Source organism: Elephas maximus, chromosome 10 (assembly GCF_024166365.1).
Source record: "Elephas maximus indicus isolate mEleMax1 chromosome 10, mEleMax1 primary haplotype, whole genome shotgun sequence".
NCBI lineage: Eukaryota > Metazoa > Chordata > Mammalia > Proboscidea > Elephantidae > Elephas > Elephas maximus.
In genome coordinates this window covers 83215296-83235051 of record NC_064828.1, presented here as the reverse complement: position 1 = coordinate 83235051, position 19756 = coordinate 83215296, and the positions used below count along the sequence as shown (strand labels likewise).

General features: G+C 39.6%; 2 protein-coding genes across 4 annotated transcripts in view; both read left to right on the top strand.

Annotated features, from left to right (window-relative positions):
- MED6 (mediator complex subunit 6) overlaps nt 1–19756 on the top strand; it is a 179123-nt gene that overhangs the window by 49849 nt on the left and 109518 nt on the right. The window lies entirely within an intron of this gene.
- The window catches only part of LOC126083877 (disintegrin and metalloproteinase domain-containing protein 20-like), a 28100-nt gene continuing 14985 nt past the window's right edge, over nt 6642–19756 (top strand). Inside the window, exon 1 of the mRNA XM_049897955.1 lies at nt 6642–19756. This exon is cut by the window's right edge and continues 14985 nt beyond it. The gene's annotated coding sequence lies outside the window, so the exon portion shown is untranslated.

Sequence of the window (19756 nt, the reverse complement as noted above, 5' to 3'; positions counted from 1 at the left end):
ACCAATTCTTGAAAACACAAACTACCAAAACAACACCAAGATGAAATAGATAATCTGAATGTTGCTATAACCATTGTGATCCTTAAGGTTGTGTGTCAGCTGGGCTGCACAGTGATTCTCAGTTGTTTGGCAGTTATAATGTAGTTTGGCAGTCATATAATGATGAGATGAGATCTTATATAATGTGATCACCTCCATGATGGGACCTGCTGTAAGTGGCCAGTCAATTGAAAGGTAGTTTCCTTGGGGGTGTGGCCTGCATCCAATATAGGCGGACTTTCTGGCAAGGCTCTGGGGCTTTTGCTCACTCTGGGTCCTGTCACTGGCTCCTGTTCATCTGATCTCCGTTTCTTGGGATTTATCAGCCTCTGCAGTCTGTGAGCCAGTGGCCCACTAGCTTACCTGACGATCTTGGGATTTGTCAGCCTCCACAGCATTGACCCAGAGGCCTGTTGTCTGACCTGCTGATCTTGGGTTCACCAGCCCCTGCAGCTGTGTGAGTCAAGAGAAGCCTCCAGTCTGACCCATGGAATCTCCAGGCCCATACAGTTTCACTGAAGTTTTTTACCAAACATTCAAAGAGAAATTAATACCAATTTTATATAATGTCTTCCAGAAAATAGAAGAGGAGGGAACATTTACAACCACGTTTGTTTTAGGGAGTATTATCCTGATGGAAACCCTGGTGGCGTAGTAGTTAAGTGCTACGGCTGTTAACCAAAGGGTCAGCAGTTCGAATCCGCCAGGCGCTCCTCGGAAACTCTATGGGGCAGTTCTACTCTGTCCTGTAGGGTCGCTATGAGTCAGAATCGACTCGATGGCACTGGGTTTGGTTTTTTGGTTTTTTTATTATCCTGATAGCTTTCAGTATGAGTTATACCTCAGCATAAGGAAATCAAAAATCCTCACAACTGGACCAATAAACATCATCATGATATAACCCACACTAAAGCGAGAAAATACTGAAGTTGTCAAGGATTTCATTTTACTCGGATCCACAGTCAACACCCATGGAAGCAGCAGTCAAGAAATCAAATGACGTAGTGCATTGGGCACATCTGCTGCAAAAGACCTCTTTAAAGTATTAAAAAACAAAGATGTCACTTTGTGGACTAAGATGTGCCTGACCCAAGCCATGGTATTTTCACTGTCCTCATATGCATGCAAAAGCTGGACAATGAATAATAAGGAAGACTGAAGAAGTATTCATGCATTTGAGTTATGGTGTTGGGGAAGAATACTGAATATACCATGGACTGCCAGCAGAACCAACAAATCTGTCTTAGAAGAAGTACAACCAGAATGTTTCTTAGAAGAGAGGATGGTGAGACTTCATCTCACATACTTTGGACATATTATCAGGAAGGACCAGTCCCTGGAGAAGGACATTATGCTTGGTAAAGTAGAGGATCAGTGAAAAAGAGGAAGACCCTCAACAAGATGGATCAACACAGTGGCTGCAACAGTGGGCTCAAGCATAACAGCATTGTGAGGATGTCATGGGACTGGGCAGTGTTTTGTCCTGTTGTATGTAGGGTAGCTATGAGTCAGAACTGACTTGATGGTACCTAACGACATTATCCTGAAATCAAAGTCAGAAAGGCTGTACAAAAAGAGAGGGAAAAGTACAGACCAATATCCTTCATAAACATAGACACAACAATCTTCAACAAAATATTAGCAATTGAGTCCAGCATTGTATAAAAAGAATTATACACAATGACGAACTAGAATTTTTTTTCAGGTATGCAAGGCTGGTCTGATACGTGAAGATCTGTCAATGTAATCCTTATAGCAATGAACTAATGAAGAAAAATCATATAATCCCACATCAGTTGACACAGACAAAGCACTTGAGAAAATTCAACATACATTCATGATGAATACTCAGAAAGTTTGGAATAGAGGGGAATAACATTAACTTGATGAAGAGCAGTTAACAAAAAACCTACAGGTAACATTATATTTAGTGGCAAAAGACTGAATGTTTTACTCCTAAGATGAAAAGCAAGACGAGATGTCCTCTTCACTACTGTTCTTCAATATAGTACTGAAGTTCTGTCCTCTGTAATTGGATAAGAAAAATAAATGAAAGTCATATAGATTGGAAAGGAAGAAATAAAACTCTTCCTCTTTGTAGTTGGCATGATTGTCTACATAGAAAATCACAAGGAATCTACAAAAAACTCATAGAGCTAGTAAGTGTGGTTAAAGGATATAAGATCAACATGCAAAAATCAATTGCATTTCAACATACTAAAAATGACCTTGTGGAAACCAAAATTAGAAAACAATACATTTGTATTCACTACAAAGAAAATGAAAGACTTAGATATGAGTTTAGCAAAATATGTACAGAATCCGTATGCTGAAAATTACAAAATGCTGATGAAAGAAATCAAAGATCTAAATAAATAGAGATATTGTGTTTATGTATTGGAGGACTCATCATAGTAAAGATGTAAGTTCTCCCCAGACCGATCAATAGGTTTAATGTAATTCCTATCAAAATCCCAGCAGGTTTTTTTTATTGACATAGACAAGTGTGTTCTACAATTTAGAAGGAAAAGCATAGTCCTTAGAATAGGTAAATAGATCTTGAAAAAGAATAAAGGTTTAGCATATAGCTGCAGTAATCAAGATAGTAGTATTGGCAAAGAGATAGACACATAGATCAATGAAAACAAAAGAGAACCCCAAAGTAGATCCACACAAATATGTTCAATTGGTTTTTGACAAAAGTGTATAAAAGCAGTTCAATGGAGGAAAGATAGCCTTTTCAACAAATGGTGATGGAGTAATTGGACTTCTGTAGGTTAAAAAAAAAAATCAATCTTATGTCTCATGCCTTTACAAAAATTGACTCCAAATAGATCATGAACTTCAATATAAAATGTAAAACTTTAAGACTTTTAGAGAAAAACATAGGAGAACATCTGTGGGATCTGGAGTCAGAATTCTTAAACATGACCCCCAAAAGCATGCTCCATAAAAGGAAAGTATGTTGACTTGGACCTAATTAAAATTTTGTAATTGGACTTTTGTAGGTTAAAAAAAAAAAATCAATCTTATGTCTCATGCCTTTACAAAAATTGACTCCAAATAGATCATGAACTTCAATATAAAATGTAACACTTTAAGACTTTTAGAGAAAAACGTAGGAGAACATCTAAGGGATCTGGAGTCAGAATTCTTAAACTTGACCCCCAAAAGCATGCTCCATAAAAGGAAAGTATGTTGACTTGGACCTAATTAAAATTTTGTTCTGAGAAAGACCTTGTTAAAAGGATGAAAAGACAAGCTACAGAGTGGGAGAAAATATTTGGAAGCCACATATTTGGCAAAGGACTAGTATCTAGAAGATCCCTTAAAACTCAACAGTAAAAACACAGACCTGTTAAAAAAAATAGGCAAAAGGCATGAACAGACATTTCAGTGAAGAGGATATACAGATAGCAAATAAGCACATAAAAAGATGTTCAGCATCATTAGCCATTAGGGAAATGCAAATTAAAGCCACAATAGGAGTTCTGCTGCTAACCAAAATGCTGGCAGTTCAAATCCACCAGCTGCTCCTTGGAAACCCTATGGGGCAGTTCTCCTCTGTCCTGTAAGGTTGCTGTGAGCTGGAATTGACTCGACAGCAACAGACTTGGGCTTGACACACCTATTACATTGGCTCAAAAAAAAAAAAAAAACTGGCAAAACCAAATGCTCGTGAAGATGCAGAGAATCTGGATTAGTCACACATTGCTGGTGGAAATACAAAATAGTACAGCCATGCTGAAGAGTGGTTTGGCAGTTTCTTATACAACTAAACATGCAACTGCCATACAACCCAACAAGTGTACTCTTGGACCTTTATCCAAGATAAATGAAAACCTGTGTTCACACACACACAGAAAAACTGTACATGAATGTTCATAGCAGCTTTATTCAGAATAGCCAAAAATTGGAAACAACACAGATGGCCTTCAGCAGGTGCATAATGGTTAAAAAATTTTGGTACATCCATACCCTGGACTGCTACTCCATAACAAAAAGGAATAAACTAGTGGTACATGCAACAACTTGGATGAGTTTTGAGGGTATTATGCTGAGTGAAACAAACAAAAAGCCAATCCCAAAAGGTTACATGCTGTATGATTCCATTGATACAACATTCTTGAAATGACAAAATTACAGAAATGGAGAACAGATTAGTGGTTACCGGGAAGTTATGGACAAGGTGCTATATGGGAGGGGAGAAGGAGGGGGGTATGGTTATAAAAGGACAACACAGGGGATCCTTGTGGTGCTGGAACTGTTCTATATCTTGACTGGTGGTGAATACACAAAACTTCACATTTGGTAAAAATGCATAGAGCTTAATAGACACACACATGAGTATACAAGTTAAAATTTATGAAATCTGAGTAAGCAATGGATTGTATCAGTGTCAGTAATCTGGTTGTGATGTTCTTTGGTATTGTAAGATGTTGCAGTGATTAAAAGCTATGACTGCTGACCAAAAGGTGAGCAGTTCGAATCCACCAGTTGCTCTTTAGAAACCCTAAGGGGCAGTTCTCTGTCCTGTAGAGTTGCTATGAGTCAGAATCGACTCAATAGCAACAGGTTTAGTTTTAGTTTATTTTAAGATGTTATGATTGGGGCATACTTGATACCATGTCACAGGATTCTTTCTTAAAGGGTAAATGGGATTTAGCTTATTATTTCTTACAACTGCCTGGGAATCTAAAATTATCTCACAGTAAGTTTAATTCATAAAAGTTAAATCTGTTGTTTTTCTAGCTTCTTTAAGGGAAAGCTTAGAAAAAATAATTTCCAACCTTTTTTTAATATATACACAGATTGCAAATGTTTTTACTAAGACTGCTTTAGCAGTATCCTATAAGGTTTAATATGTTATATTTCCACTACCATTGGTAGTTCAGTGGTAGAATTCTCTTCTTCCATGCAGAAGACCTGGGTTCCCTATTTTGGTTATTCTTTCAGTTCTGTTTGGTTTCTTTTTAGAGTATCTATATCTTTTTTTAACTCCTTGTTTTGTTCACACATTGATTTTCTGGTTTATTTTAGATCTTTGTGTTTTCCTTTAGTTCTTTGAGTATGCTTAATATTGTTGTGTTATATTCTTACATTCATTATTCAGGCTTCTGTAGATATGATTCCACTCCATCGATCTTTTTCACTTGGATGGGACATTGTTTTCATTCTGTTTGTTACGTCTGTGATTTTGTTGTTGTTGGGACATTGGAATTTTACAGGGTGTTAACTTTCTCAGTTCTACCCAGTATTGGGTGTGTTTGCCAGCACAACTTTTTAAATTTTGCCAGAAATTCAAGCTAGTTTCAGAAGAGGACATGGAATGAGGGATATTGTTGCTAGTACGAGATGGATCTTGACTGAAAGCAGAGGATACCAAAAGAGAATACCTGTGTTTTATTGACTATGCAAGGGCATTCGACTGTGTGAACTGTAACAAATTATGGATGACATTGCGAAAAAGGGAAATTCCAGAACACTTAATTGTGCTCATGAGGAACCTGCACATAGATCAAGAGGCAGTCATTTGAATAAAACAAGAGGATACTATATAGGTAAAGTGTATAAGTCGTTTGAATAAAACAAGAGGATACTATGTAGGTAAAGTGTGCATCAGGGTTGTATCTTTTCACCATGTTTATTCAATCTGTATGCTGAGCAAATAATCTGAGAAGCTGGACTATATGAAGAGGAATGTGGCATCAGGTTTGGAGGAAGACTGATTAACAACCTGCATTATGCAGATGGCACAACCTTGCTTGCTGAAAGTGAAGAGGACTTGAAGCACTTAATGATGATTAAAGACTACAGCCTTTAGTATGGATTATACATCAAAATGAAGAAAACAAAAATCTTCACAGGTTTATCAATAAACCAGATCATGATAAATGGAGAAAACATTGAAGCTATCAAGGATTTCATTTTACTTAGATCCACAATCGGTGCCCATGGAAGCAAGCAGTCAGGAAATCAAACAATGTATTGCATTGGGCAAATCTGCAAAAAAAAAAAAAGACCTCTTTAATAAGGCAGAGATGTCACTTTGAGGACTAAGGTGTGTCTGACCCAAGCCATAGTATTTTCAATCGTGTCATATGCATGAGAAAGCTGGACGATGAATCAGGAAGACCGAAGGAGAATTGATGTATTTGAATTACAGTGTTGGCAAAGAATATTGAATATACCATGGGCTGCCAAAAGAATGAACAAACCTGTTTTGGAAGAAGTACAGCCAGAATGTTTCTTAGAAGCAAAGATGGTGAGACTTCATCTCACATACTTTGGACATGTTATCAGGAGGGACGAGTCCTTGGAGAAGGACATCATGCTTGGTAAAGTAGAGGGTCAGTGAAAGAGAAGAAGACCCTTGATGAGATGGATTGACACAGTGGCTGCAACAATGGGTTCAAACATAGCAATGATTATAGGATACTGCAGGACCAGGCAGTTTCATTCTGTTGTATATAGGGTTGCTGTGAGTCAGAACTGACACCATGGCACCTAACAACAACTTTCTGCAAGAAGTTACTAGGTAAGCAGAGGGTTCAGATCTCACTTAACCACTCACTCTCTTTCCCTCTCTGTTTTAATTAGGATTTGAAAGTTCCAAATATTGGTTTTCAACTTGCACTGTCTCCCAAACACGACAGGAATACACACTGATCAATCTGTCATTAGAGGGCACTGCCATTCAGAAGAGATATGCACTAATCCATCTGCCCACAGCAGGTGAAGTCTTCTGTCTTTGGTTATTGCTCCCTCCCCTGCTTTGTTCCTGTGACATTTTCAGTTAGAAATTCCACCCCTAATGAGCCCCCTTCAGGGCTGGGTGCTGCCCTCAGGTTTTGCCCTAGGCTTCCTTCCTGCTCTTTGTGGGACCACTTATATTTGAACTGGCAATCAAGGGAAGCACAGGCCTACTTTGCTGCATGCCGGGGGAGGGGGAGTAGGCACTCCCTAGACGGACCCCCTGGAGCCTGAATTCAGGGTAAGCTGAGTACTGGCAGGGGGCATGGCTCCACGTAGGCACCCATTTCCACAGCTCATAGCGGCCTCAGTCAGCAATTTCGGCACCAGCTGGAGGGCAAGGGGCAGACAGACCTGACTGGACCCCCAGGGAGATCGATTTAAATTTCAGAGCTGGAGCAGGAGTGTGTTGGCTGAGGGCAAAGGCTCTACTTAAGGCACCCACTTCCTAGTTCACAGAAGATTCTGTCAGCAGTCCTCAGTGCCAACCAGAGGAGGAGGGACAGGCAGACCCAAACAGACCTCCAGGGAGGTTCGTCCTTTTCATTTCAGAGCCTGAGCTACAGTGCTTTTCCTGTGCACAGGCAGGCAGTGTGTTAGCTGTAGGAGCAGGCGCCATTGCAGGGGGGGCATGCATATGAGGTGGTTTCTGTTGCCCTAGTAGTAGTTTGTAGCAGCCAACAGTTGCTTGGTTCAGGAAGGGGCAAGCACTCTGAACAGACCCTCAGGGAGGCCAGCTGTGTTTTGCTTTTAGAGCAGAAGCTTTCTCTTGGCACAAGCAGGGAATGTGTTGGCTGGAAGAGCAGAATCCCTTACTGGGGCCACTTCCCTAGGTCCCAGCACCTGGCAGCCCACATGACGAGGATGGTGGGAGAAGCCAGTGTTCCTGTTATATGAGGTTTTCATTGACTCATGTCCATCTGCAGTTCCTACTGCTATCTTCTGCTCACCAATTCAGTCCCTCAAGGCTTTGCACAATTTTCTGGTATTTCTTGGTGTACTTGTGAGAAAGGGTCGGAGCCTAGTCCTGCTTACACTACCATCTGTCCAGAATTCTCCAGGATGTGGGTTTGATTCCTGATCAATGGCCCTCATGCGCAGCTACCACCTGTCAGTGTTGCTGTGATGCTGAGCAGTCTTCATTGGAGTTTACAGTCTAAGATCAACTAGGTCAAAAGGCCTGGTGATCTACTTCTGAAAATCCTATGGATCACAAGAGAACTGATATGCAGCAAACCATGGGGGTTCCACAGGACCAGGCAGTATTTCATTCCATTTGTGCATGGGGTTGCCATAAGCTGTGTGTCAGGGGTGGTGACTAGATGGCGACTAACATTTTCAGTAGGAGTCATCCCCAAATATTTTCCCTTATCCATTTTGATTTCTTGTTTGAACCTTGGACTATTTAGAGGATTAATCTTTAATTTTGAAAAACTAGGATATTTTCTAGCTCTTTTAACTTTATACAAAGGAACATACATTGTGCAATTTTTTGTTTGAAACCACAACAATCATTTATTTTGCTTATGAATCTGCAATTTGAGCAGAGTTCAGTGGAGAATGGCTTGTGTTTGCTCCAAGCAATGCATATAAGTGCAGTTCATCTGCAGTTTGATGCTGGCTGTTGACTGGAAATCTCATATGAGGCTTTGCTAGGGAATGTTGGTACTTCTCCATGTGGACCTCCCAGTGATCTCCTTGGACTTCTTCACAGCATGGTGGCTGGCCTCCTGAGAAAACAAGATGGAAATACATAGCCTTTTTTTTTTTTTTTTTTTCTTCCATCGACACTTGTTCTGCTTAGTCTCTTTAATTTTAACCATTCTAATAGGTATACAGTAGTATCTCACTATAGTCTCAATTCCCTTTTCCCTAATGACTAATATTGTTGAGTATCTCTGAATATACCTATTTGACATAATATATTCTCTTTGGTGAAGTGTCAAATCCTTTGCCCATTTTTTAAATCGGGCTGACTGATTTTATTACTGAGTTTTGAGAATTTTTATAAATTATGGATAAACAAACAAACATACCAAACCAGTTGCCATCAAGCCGACTCTGACTCATGGTGACCCCGTGTGTGTCAGAGTAAAACTGTACTGCATAGGGTTTTCAATGGCTGATTTTTCAGTAGATTGCCAGGTCTTTCTTTCAAGGTGCTGCTGAATGGACTTGAACTTACGAATTTTGTGGTAGCTCATTTTCCTTTTTTTTCCTGAGTGCATTAAACATTTGCACTACCCAGTGACTCCTAATTTTGGATAAAAGTCCATTATCAGATATGTGCCCTGAAAAATATCGTCTCTTAGTCTGTGGCTCATCTTCCCCCTCTTAACAATGTCCTCTGAACAGTAGAATTTCCTAGTTTTGATGAAGTCCAATGCGTCATCTTTTTTTTTTTCTTTTGTGGAGTATACTTTTGTTGTCATAGTCAGGAAATCTTTGCCTAACCCAGGGTCATAAATGTTTTCTCCTATATTTTCTTCTGGAAATTCCACAGCCTTAGGATGTACAGAAGGAGCCTTGGTGGTATAGTGGTTAAGCATTCAGCAGCTAACTGAAAGGTTAGCTGTTCAAACCCACCAGCCACTTCATGGGAAAAAGATGTGGCAGTCTGTCCATAAAAAGCTGCTTTGATTAAGAAAATATTCTGCATCCCAGTTTGGTGAGTGGCGTCTGGAGTCTTAAAAGCTAGCAAGCGGCTATCTAAGATGCATCAATTGGTCCCAGCCAATGTGGAGCAAAGGAGAATGAAGAACACCAAAGACACAAAGAGAATATGAGCCCAAGAGACAGAAAGGGCCACATAAACCAGAGACTCTATCAGCCTGAGACCAGAAGAACTAGATGGTGCCTGGCTACCCCAGTGACTGCCCTGACAGGGAACACAACAGAGAGTCCCTGATGGAGCAGGAGAAAAGTAGGGTGCAGAACTCAAATTCTAGTACAAAGACCAGACTTGATGGTCTGACTGAGACTGGAGGGACTCCAGAGGACATGGCCCAAACACTGTTAGCCCGGAATTAAAACCGTTCTCAAAGCCAAATCTTCAGACAAAGATTAGATTGGACCATAAAACGTAAAATGATACTGGTGAAGAGTGTGCTTCTTGGCTCAAGTAAATAATACATGAGACTAATTGGGCAGCTCCTGTCCAGAGGCGAGATGAGAAGGCAGGAGGGGACAGGAGCTAGTTGAATGGACACAGCAAATATGGGGTGGAGAGGAAGAGTGTGCTGTCACATTGTAGGGAGAACAACTAACAGTGTGTGTATAAGTTTTTGTATGAGAAACTGACTTGAATTGTAAACTATAACTTAAAACACAATAAAAAAATTAATTAAAAAAAAAAGAATTCCCAATTACTCTTCAGATTCAAATTTTAAAAAAACAAAACAAAAAATGTTGCCCTGGAAACCCTATGGGACAATTCTACTCTTTCCTATAGGGTCGCTATGAGTTGGAATGGACTCCCCGGCAGTGGGTTTGTTTGTGAGGATATACAGTTAGTTCTGTGATCCATTCTGAATTATTGTTGTTGCTTTTAAAAGGATATGAGATACAGATTAAGGTATGAATTAAGGTGTGGATTAAGGCATGTGGTGTCCAATTGTTTCAAGGCCTTTCTCCACTGTATTGCCCTTGTATCCTATCATTTATTCCTCCTCAGACACTCTTTCTTTATGTGCATCTGAGTTTCTGACCTGTATAATTTTCCTTCTCACTGAAGAACTTCTGTTATAACATTTCTTGCAAGGCAGGTCTACTGGTGATAAAGTCCCTCGATTTTTGTTTGTCTGAGAAAGTCTTTATTTCTCCTTCACTTTTGAAAAATCATTTCACTGCATGCAGAATTCTAGATTAGTGGGTTTTTTTCTTTCAACACTTTAAATGCTTTGCTCCACTCTCTTCTTGTTTGCGTGGTTTCTGATGAGAAGTTCGATGTAATTCTTATCCTCCTTATTCCTCTGTAGGTAAGATGCCCCTACCCCCCCAGCTTCATTTAAGATTTTCTTTTCGTCTTTGGTTTTCTGCAGTTTGAGGATGATATGTCTAGGTGTAGCTTTTTTGGGGGGGGGGAGGTATTTATCTTGCTTGGTGTTCTCTGAAATTTCTGGATTTGTAGTGTGGTTTCTGTCAGTAATTTTGGAAAATTCTCAGCCATTATTACTTCTTTCCCACGCCCACTAAGCTCCAAACAATCACATCCTCCTCCTTCCCTCCTGCTTATTTGCACCATGTGCTGAGCACTGCACCCCTGAGCACAGGGGCAAACCACTGGACACCACCCTGCATTGCCTCCTGGACTCTGCCCTGTCAGCCCCAGTATGTGCCATGAAGGACCTATCTCTGCTCCTCCCCCACCACTGGAGCTGCCCTGATGCACCATAGCTGATAACTGGCCCTGCCCACCTGCAAAGGGTGGTGAGAAGTATCATGCCCACAGACAAGCAAACAACAAAGAACACCCAACCCACCTGCACAGACGTAACCAAATAAAACAAAAAAGCAGAATGAAACAATCAAATCTACAATCAATAAATGAAGAAAATAATTCCTGAATGTCCTGAAGACAGCAAACAATATCAAAACATTAAAAATAAAATAGGACAGGATGGCTCCAGAAAAAGTCCAAAATAAAACACCAGATGATCTTACAGTAGAAGAAAAGGCACTGGAACTACCGGATAGGAAATTCAAAACTCTAATATTCAGAGCACTCCAAGAGATGAAGGAAATCACAGACAAAAATAAGGAAAAAATAGACAATAATGGAAAATACAGACAAAATCATGGAAAACACAAAACGATGGAAGATCCCAGGAAAATAATTCAGGAACAAAGAGTCAAAAAAAAAACAAAAACAAAAAAAGCAGTTAGAAATCCAAAAGGTAAACAAGATTTCAGAAATTGATTGTGCCATAGAAGGTTTTTAGCAGCAAATTTGAAACAGTGGAAAGAGGACCGAGACAAATCCTTGGATACCACTTTGAGAAAAAACCAGAAAGAATGAAGAAAAATGAAGAAACCCTGAGAATAATGTGGGATAAAATCAAAAGCAAATAATTGCATGTGATCAGAGTTCAGGCAGAAAACACAGGATCGTTGAAGATTTGCTGACAGAAAACTTCTCTAATATCATGAAAGTTCAAAAGCTGACCATCCAAGAAGCTCAATAAACTGCGTATAGGATAAACCCCAAAAGGAAATTGCCAATACATACGATAAACACACTCACTGAAAACCAAAGACAAAGAAAGAATCCTGAGAGCAGCTCAGAAAAAGTGAAGTCACATACAAAGGGGAAACCACAAGCCTCAGTTCTGGTTACTTGGTAGAAACCATGCAGGCAGAAAGGCAATGGGATGACATATATAAAACCTTGAAATAAAAATTGCCAATGAAGAATAATGTATCCTGCCAAACTCTCACTGAAATATGATGACAAAATCAGGACATTTTCAGATAAACAAAAATTAAGGGAATATGTAAAAACTAAACCAAACTTACAAGAATTATTAAAGGGAATCCTTTGATTAGACATCAGACAACAGCCTGAATCTAGGACACAGGACTGCACCAGCCAGATATCAACCTAGGTAATGACCTCTCAAGAATAAAACAAAACTAAAAAATTTACAACAGGGAACCGGAGCGGTTAATCTGTAAATGACAACATCAGAACAGTGAATGCAATAAAGAGTGTAGGTATAAATAGAACCTTCAAATGGAGAGGAAGTCAAGGTGATATCAAGTATTAAAAGACTGGTTCAAACTTAGGAAGGTAGGGGTAAATTTCAAGGTAACCACAACAAAAGCTAACAAACCTACTCATCAAAATAAAGAAAAACATAAAGTCTCAGTAAACACAAAATCTACAAAAATGAAAGAAACAGAAGAGAAAATAAAAGGAATTCAGGACAAGAGAGTAAGAGGAACCAAGAAAATGTCCAAAAAAACCAAACCCATTGCTCTTGAGTCGATTCTGACTCATAGCAATCCTATAGGATGTAGTAGAATTGACCCATAGAGTTTCCAAGGAGCGCCTGGTGGATTCGAACTGCCAACCTTTTGGTTAGCAGCCGTAGCACTTAACCACTATGCCACGAGGGTTTCCACACCCAATGATAGGACTCCAAAATACAGCAAACAAACTGTAACAGCACTGAAAAGAGAAATCAACAGTTCTACAATAATAGTAGGAGACTTCAACACACCACTTTTGGTAAACAACAGAACATCTAGAAGGAAACTCAGCAAAGGTACAGAAGATCTAAAGGCCACAATCAACCAACTCGAATCATAGGTGTATATAGAATGCTCCACCTGACAGAACAAAAGTGGCATTCTTTTCCAACACAGATGGAACATTTTCTGGAATAGACCACATCTTAGGCCACAAAGCAACCCTCAACAAAATCCAAAACATTCAGATTATACAAAGTATCTTCTCTGATCACAATGCTATACAAGTAGAAATTAATAACAGGAAGAGCAAAAAAAAAAAAAAGTTGAATACATGGAAACTGAATAAGAACTTGCTTAAAAACCATTGGGTAATAGAAGAAATCAAAGATGGAATAAAAAATTCCTAGAATCAAACAAAAATGAAAACACATCATACCAAAAGCTTTGAAACACAGCAAAGGCAGTGCTCAGAGGTCAATTTATAGCAATAGATGCACACATCAAAAAAGAAGAGAGGGACAAAATCAAAACGTTAGTAATACAACTGGAATAAATCAAAAGAGAACAGCAAAAGAAGCCCACAGCCACCAGAAGAAAGGAAATAATAAAGATCAGAGCAGAAGTAAATGAAGTAGAGAATATGAGAATAATAGAATCAAAAAGACCATAAGCTGGTTCTTTGAAAGGATCAACTAAATTGACAAACCATTGACCAAATTGGCAGAAAGAAAGAAAAAGAAAACAGGAGAGGATACAAATAACACAGATAAGAAATAAATGGGGGGACATTACAAAAGACCCAACTAAAATAAAAAAGATCATAATAGAGAACTAGAATAACTATACTCCAAGAAACTTGAAAACCTAGAAGAAATGGGCAAATTTCTAGAAACACACTACCTACCCACATTAACACAAACCGAAGTTGAAAATCAGAACAGGCCCATGACGAGATGAGATTACAAAGGTTATTTAAAAAAAAAAAAAAAGCTCTCCCTGGCCCAGATGACTCCACTGGAGAATTCTACCAAACTTTCAGAGAAGAGCTTACATCAGTACTTCTCAAACTAAGAACATAGAAAAGGAAGGGATACTTCTGAATTCATTCTATGAAGTCAGCATAACCTTGATACCTAAACCAGGCAAAGACCACAAAAAAAAAAAAAATTAGAGACCCATACCTCTCATGAATATAGATCCAAAATTCAACCTCATATCAAAAAATAACACCACAACCAGGTGAGATTCATACCAGGTATGCAAGGATGGTTCAGTGTTAGAAAAATCAATCAACGTAATCCACCACGTGATTAAAAAGAAGAAAAGAATCACATGATCATTTTAATTGACACAAAAAAGGCACTGGACAAAGTCTGACAGCCATTCCTGATAAAAACTCTCAATAAAATAAGTATAGAAGGAAAATTCTTCAACATAATAAAAGGCATCTATATAAAAGCAGGAAACCCTGGTGGCGTAGTAGTTAAGTGCTACAGCTGCTAACTAGAAGGCCGGCAGTTTGAATCCACCAGGCACTTCTTGGAAACTCTATGGGGCAGTTCTACTCTGTCCTACAGGTCGCTATGAGTTGGAACTGACTCGATCGCATGGGATTTGGTTTATACAAAAACAACAGCCAGCATCATTCTTAATGGAGAGAGGCTGAAAAAATTTCCCTTGAGAACAGGAGCAAGACAGCGATGCTCTTTATCACCACTCCTATTTAACATTGTGCTGGAAGTCCTAACTAGAGCAGTAAGGCAAGAAAAAGAAATAAAGGGCATCCAAATTGGTAAGGAAGAAGTAAAACTGTCCCTATTTGCAGATGATATGATACTATACATAGAAAACTCAAAGGACTCCACAGCAAAACTACTGGAACTAATAGAAACATTCAGCAGAGTAGAAGGATACAAGATAAACATTTAAAAGTAAGTTGGATTCCTTTACACCAATAAAGAGAACTACGAAAAGAAAATCTGGAAAATGATACCATTTGAAATAGCCCCTAAAGGTTTGGGGACCATGATTTCAGGGGACATCTAAGTCAATTGGCATAATAAAATCTATTAAGAAAACATTCCGCATCCCACTTTGAAGAGTGGCGTCTGGGGTCTTAAACGCTAGCAAGCAGCCATCTAAGATGCATCAATTGGTCTCAACCCACCTGAATCAAAGGAGAATAAAGAACACCAAGGACACAATTATGAGCCCAAGAGACAGAAAGGGCCACATGAACCAGAGACCACATCATCCTCAGACCAGAAGAACTAGATGGTGCCTGGCTACAACCGATGATGGCCCTGACAGGGAACACAACAGAGAACTTCTGAGGGAGCAGGGGAGCAGTGGGATACAGACCCCAATTTCTCATAAGACCAGACTTAATGGTCTGACTGAGACTGGAAGGACCCTGGTGGTCATGGCCTCCAGACGTTCTGTTGGCCCAGGACAGGAACCATTCCCGAAGCCAACTCTTCAGACATGGATTGGACTGGACAATGGGTTGGAGAGGGATGCTGGTGAGGAGTGAACTTCTTGGATCAGGTGGACACTTGATTGGCATCTCCTGCCTGAAAGGGAGATGAGAGGGTGGGGGGGTTAGAAGCTGGCAAGATGGACACAAAAAGAGAGAGTGGAGGGAGAGAGCGGGCTGTCTCATTAGGGGGAGAGTAATTGAAAGTATGTAGCAAGGTGTATATAAGTTTTTGTGTGAGAGACTGACTTGATTTGTAAACTTACACTTAAAGCACAATAAAAAGTATAAAAAAAAAAAAAAACAGGAATAAATCTAACCAGGGATGTAAAAGACCTATACAAGGAAAACTACAAAACACTACTGCAAGAAACCAAAAGAGACCTACATAAATGGAAAAACATACATGCTCATGAATAGGCACTCAACATTGTTACAATGTCAAATTCTACCCAAAGGAATCTACAAATACAGTGTAATCCCGATCCAAATACCAACAGCATTCTTTAAAGAGATGGAAAAACTACTCATTATATGGAAAGGGTAGAGGCCCTGGATAAATAAAACACTATTGAAGAAGAATAAAATAGGAGGCCTTTGACTAGCGTAGTCGTAGATTATGAGTTTAAACCTATGCTACAGCTACAGTAGTCAAAACAGGCTGGTACTGGTTCAATGACAGACACATTGACCAATGGGACAGAATTGAGAACCCATGTGTAAATCCATCCATCTACAGTCACCTGATCTTTGACAAAAGCCCAAAGTCCATGAAATGGGGAAAAGACAGTCTTTTTAACAAATAGTGCTGGCAAAATTGGATGTCCATCTGCAAAAAAAAAAAAATGCTATAGAACTCATACCTCACCCCACACACAAAAACTAATTCCAAATAGATCAAAGACCTAAATATAAAACCAAAAACTATAAAGATCATAGAAGGAGAAACAGGGTCAATGCTAGCGGCCCTAGTACACGTCATAAACAGGATACGAACCATAACTAACAGTGCACAAACACCAGAACATAAGCTAGATAAGTGGAATCTCCTAAAAATTAAACACTAACGCGTATCAAAAAAAAAAAATTTTTTTTTTTTAAAAGACTCCCTCAAAAGAGTTAAAAGAGAACCTATGGACTGGGAAAAAAAATTTGGCTATGACAAATCCAACAAAGGTCTAATTTCTAAAATCTGTAGGTAAAATTCAACACCTGTACAACAAAAAGACAATCCAATTAAAAAATGGGCAAAGGAAATAAACAGACACTTCATCAAATAAGACATTCAGGTGGATAACAGATACGTGAGGAAATGCTTGTGATCGCTAGCCATTAGAGAAATGGAAATCAAAACCACAATGAGATACCATCTCACCCCAACATTGCTGGTGTGAATTAAAAAAACAGAAAATAACAAATGTTAGGCTGCGGGGAGATTGGAACTCTTATGCGGTGCTGGTGGGAATGCAAAATGGTACAACCATTTTGGAAAACAATATGGCGCTTCCTTAAAAAGCTGGAAATAGAAATATATGATCCAGCAATCACACTCCTAGGAATATATCCTAGAGAAATAAGAGCCGTCACACAAAAAGACATATGCACACCCATGTTCACTGCAGCATTATTTGCAATAGCAAAAAGATGGAAACAACCTAAGTGCCCATCAACAGATGAACGGATAAACAAACTATGGCACATACACACAATGAAATACTACTCAACGATAAAGAACAATGATGAATCTGTGAAACATGTCACAACATGGATCAATCTGGAGTGCATTACCCTGAATGAAATAAGTCAATCACAAAAGGACAAATATTGTTTGAGACCACTATTATAAAAACTCATGAAAAGGTTTACACACAAAAAGAATGGTTACAAGGAAGGGCTGTGATGGGGAGGGAAAAACACTAAGTAGACAGTAGATAAGTGATAACTTTGGTGAAGGGTGAGACAGTACACAGTACTGGGGAAACCAGCACAACTTGATCAAGGCAAGGTCATGGAAGCTCCACAGACACATCCGAACTCCCTGAGGGAGCGAATTACTGGGCTGAGGGCTGGGGACCATGGTCTCAGGGAACATCTAGCTCCATTGGGATAACATAGTTTACAAAGAAAATGTACATCCTACTTTGATGAGCAGTGTCTGGGGCCTTAATAGCTTGTGAGCTGCCACCTAAGATCTTCTGGTCTCACCCTGTCTGGAGCAAGGGAGAATGAAGAAAACCAAAGACACAAGGGAACGATTAGTCCAAAGGACTACTGGACCACAAGCACCACAGCTTCTACCAGACTGAGTCCAGCACAGCTAGATGGTGCCCGGTTACCATCACCCACTGCTCTGACAGGGATCGTAATAGAGGTTCCCAGACAGAGCTGCAGAAAAATGTAGAACAAAATTTTAACTCACAAAAAAAAAAAAGAAGACTTACTGCTCTGACAGAGACTGGAGAAACCCCGAGAGTATGGTCCCCAGACACCCTTTTAACTGAGTACTGAAGTCACTCCTGAAGTTCACACTTCAGCCAAAGATTAGACAGGCCCGTAAAACAAAATGACACTAATAGACATACCAGCCCAAGGGCAAGGACGAGAAGGCAGGAGGGGGCAGGAAAGCTGGCAATGAGGATCTCAAGATGGAGAAAGGAAGAGTGGTGGCATGTTGTAGGGGTGGCAACCAATGCAACAAAACAATGTGTATTAATTGTTTAATGAGAAACTAATTTGCTCTGTGTAAACCTTCATCTAAAGTACAATTAAAAAAAAAAAACTACATCTGAAGCAATAGATGTGATTACAGTCATCTTCTGGTTAAATTTAGAATAGTCCATAGTCATTTTACATGATGTTCCTACCTCGCACATGTTTAAAATGTGAATTAAAAGTAGATGTCATAGGCATCATCACCTCTGTTTTGTAGTCTTTGATGATGGCACTAACTTATGCAGTCCCCAAAACATGCAGTGTTAATCTAAGTTTCTCTTTTGAAAGCTGGGTAGAGAGAATGAGGGTCACGTATGTGACCATCCCTACCAAAATAGATACCACACTATGTATAAAGGAGTCATCGAGGGATTTTGCCACTTGTTGAGCAGGAGTATCACACTTATGAATTCAGGAACGGTGGCGATACTCCCACTGAGGGCCCACAGACCTATTGAGGTCACTCTTAAACAGTTTTGAGCCAAAACTACATTTGTTCCTTGAACTACCATAAGCTTCCAATTTGAATAGTGGGCTACAGTAGTGTTTTTGAGTCCCCAAGAACTAGAATCAATTCAGACACATGTCTAGCAATTCCTGATATAGATGGGTATTTCACTTCCGCCACTGCACCGTCACTCTCAGAAATCAAAGTTTTGGCAGATACCGAGGATATACTTGAAGCTGTGTTGCAGGATCATTCCTCAAAGGGACTCAGCCTCTTCATCAGTCAAGGGACTGTGGGTCATCTGTAAATTGGCTTAGTCTAGAAACTGGGTGAGAGGTTGTGACTATTTTGGTAGAGGGAATTTTTTCACCCAGCCTGGTGTTTTCCCTATTCTGTAAGCCAAGTAATATTTAAGTAGGTGACCCATGGACTTAGAGCATTATTATGAACTATTAGCCTTTCCTAAAGACCCCTGTGGCTCAAACATTCTGGTTAGCCCTTCCTTCCTGTAGCCCATACCAAAATTCTGATTTCTCTAAGCCCTTGGATTTTTTTTCCTATACATTATGTGAGTGAAGTCTTGGCATCTCAACCTCATTGAATTTAAGCCCCTGTGGTGTCCAAGTTTCAGCCAGCCATGTAAACCTATAGGTCTGTCTCCAACTGTGCAAGCCAGCACAATAAATCCAGTCTCTGGTAAGTGCACCCAAGATAGTAAAGTCAGCCTAATTCAGTGTTTATTCTATTAACCACATTCTAACACTCCTGGAATTCACTTCCTCATATACTCCCCAGGTCTCTGCCAATATAAATTAGTAAAATATTGCAATTATTTTGGAGTAGACATTATTTCCTCCCAATTTAGTCTTTTAACTTGCCTCTGTGGAGCATGTTGGGATCTGATTTTTGTTTGCATCTAGAGACACTAAGCGGTGGCAGAGGTTATTACAGGGTCTCAAACTAGGGGTGGCTGATTTCTCATATAGGGGAGCTCTGGCTGCTTTCACTGGTAAGGATGCTCAGGGATACTCAAGCAGTTCTAGAGTCTTAGTTGGCCACCTGGAACTGTCCAGTCCATATCTCAAGTTTCCTTTCATTCTCAATGCCCTAACTTTCACATGAGAGTCTTAGCAATC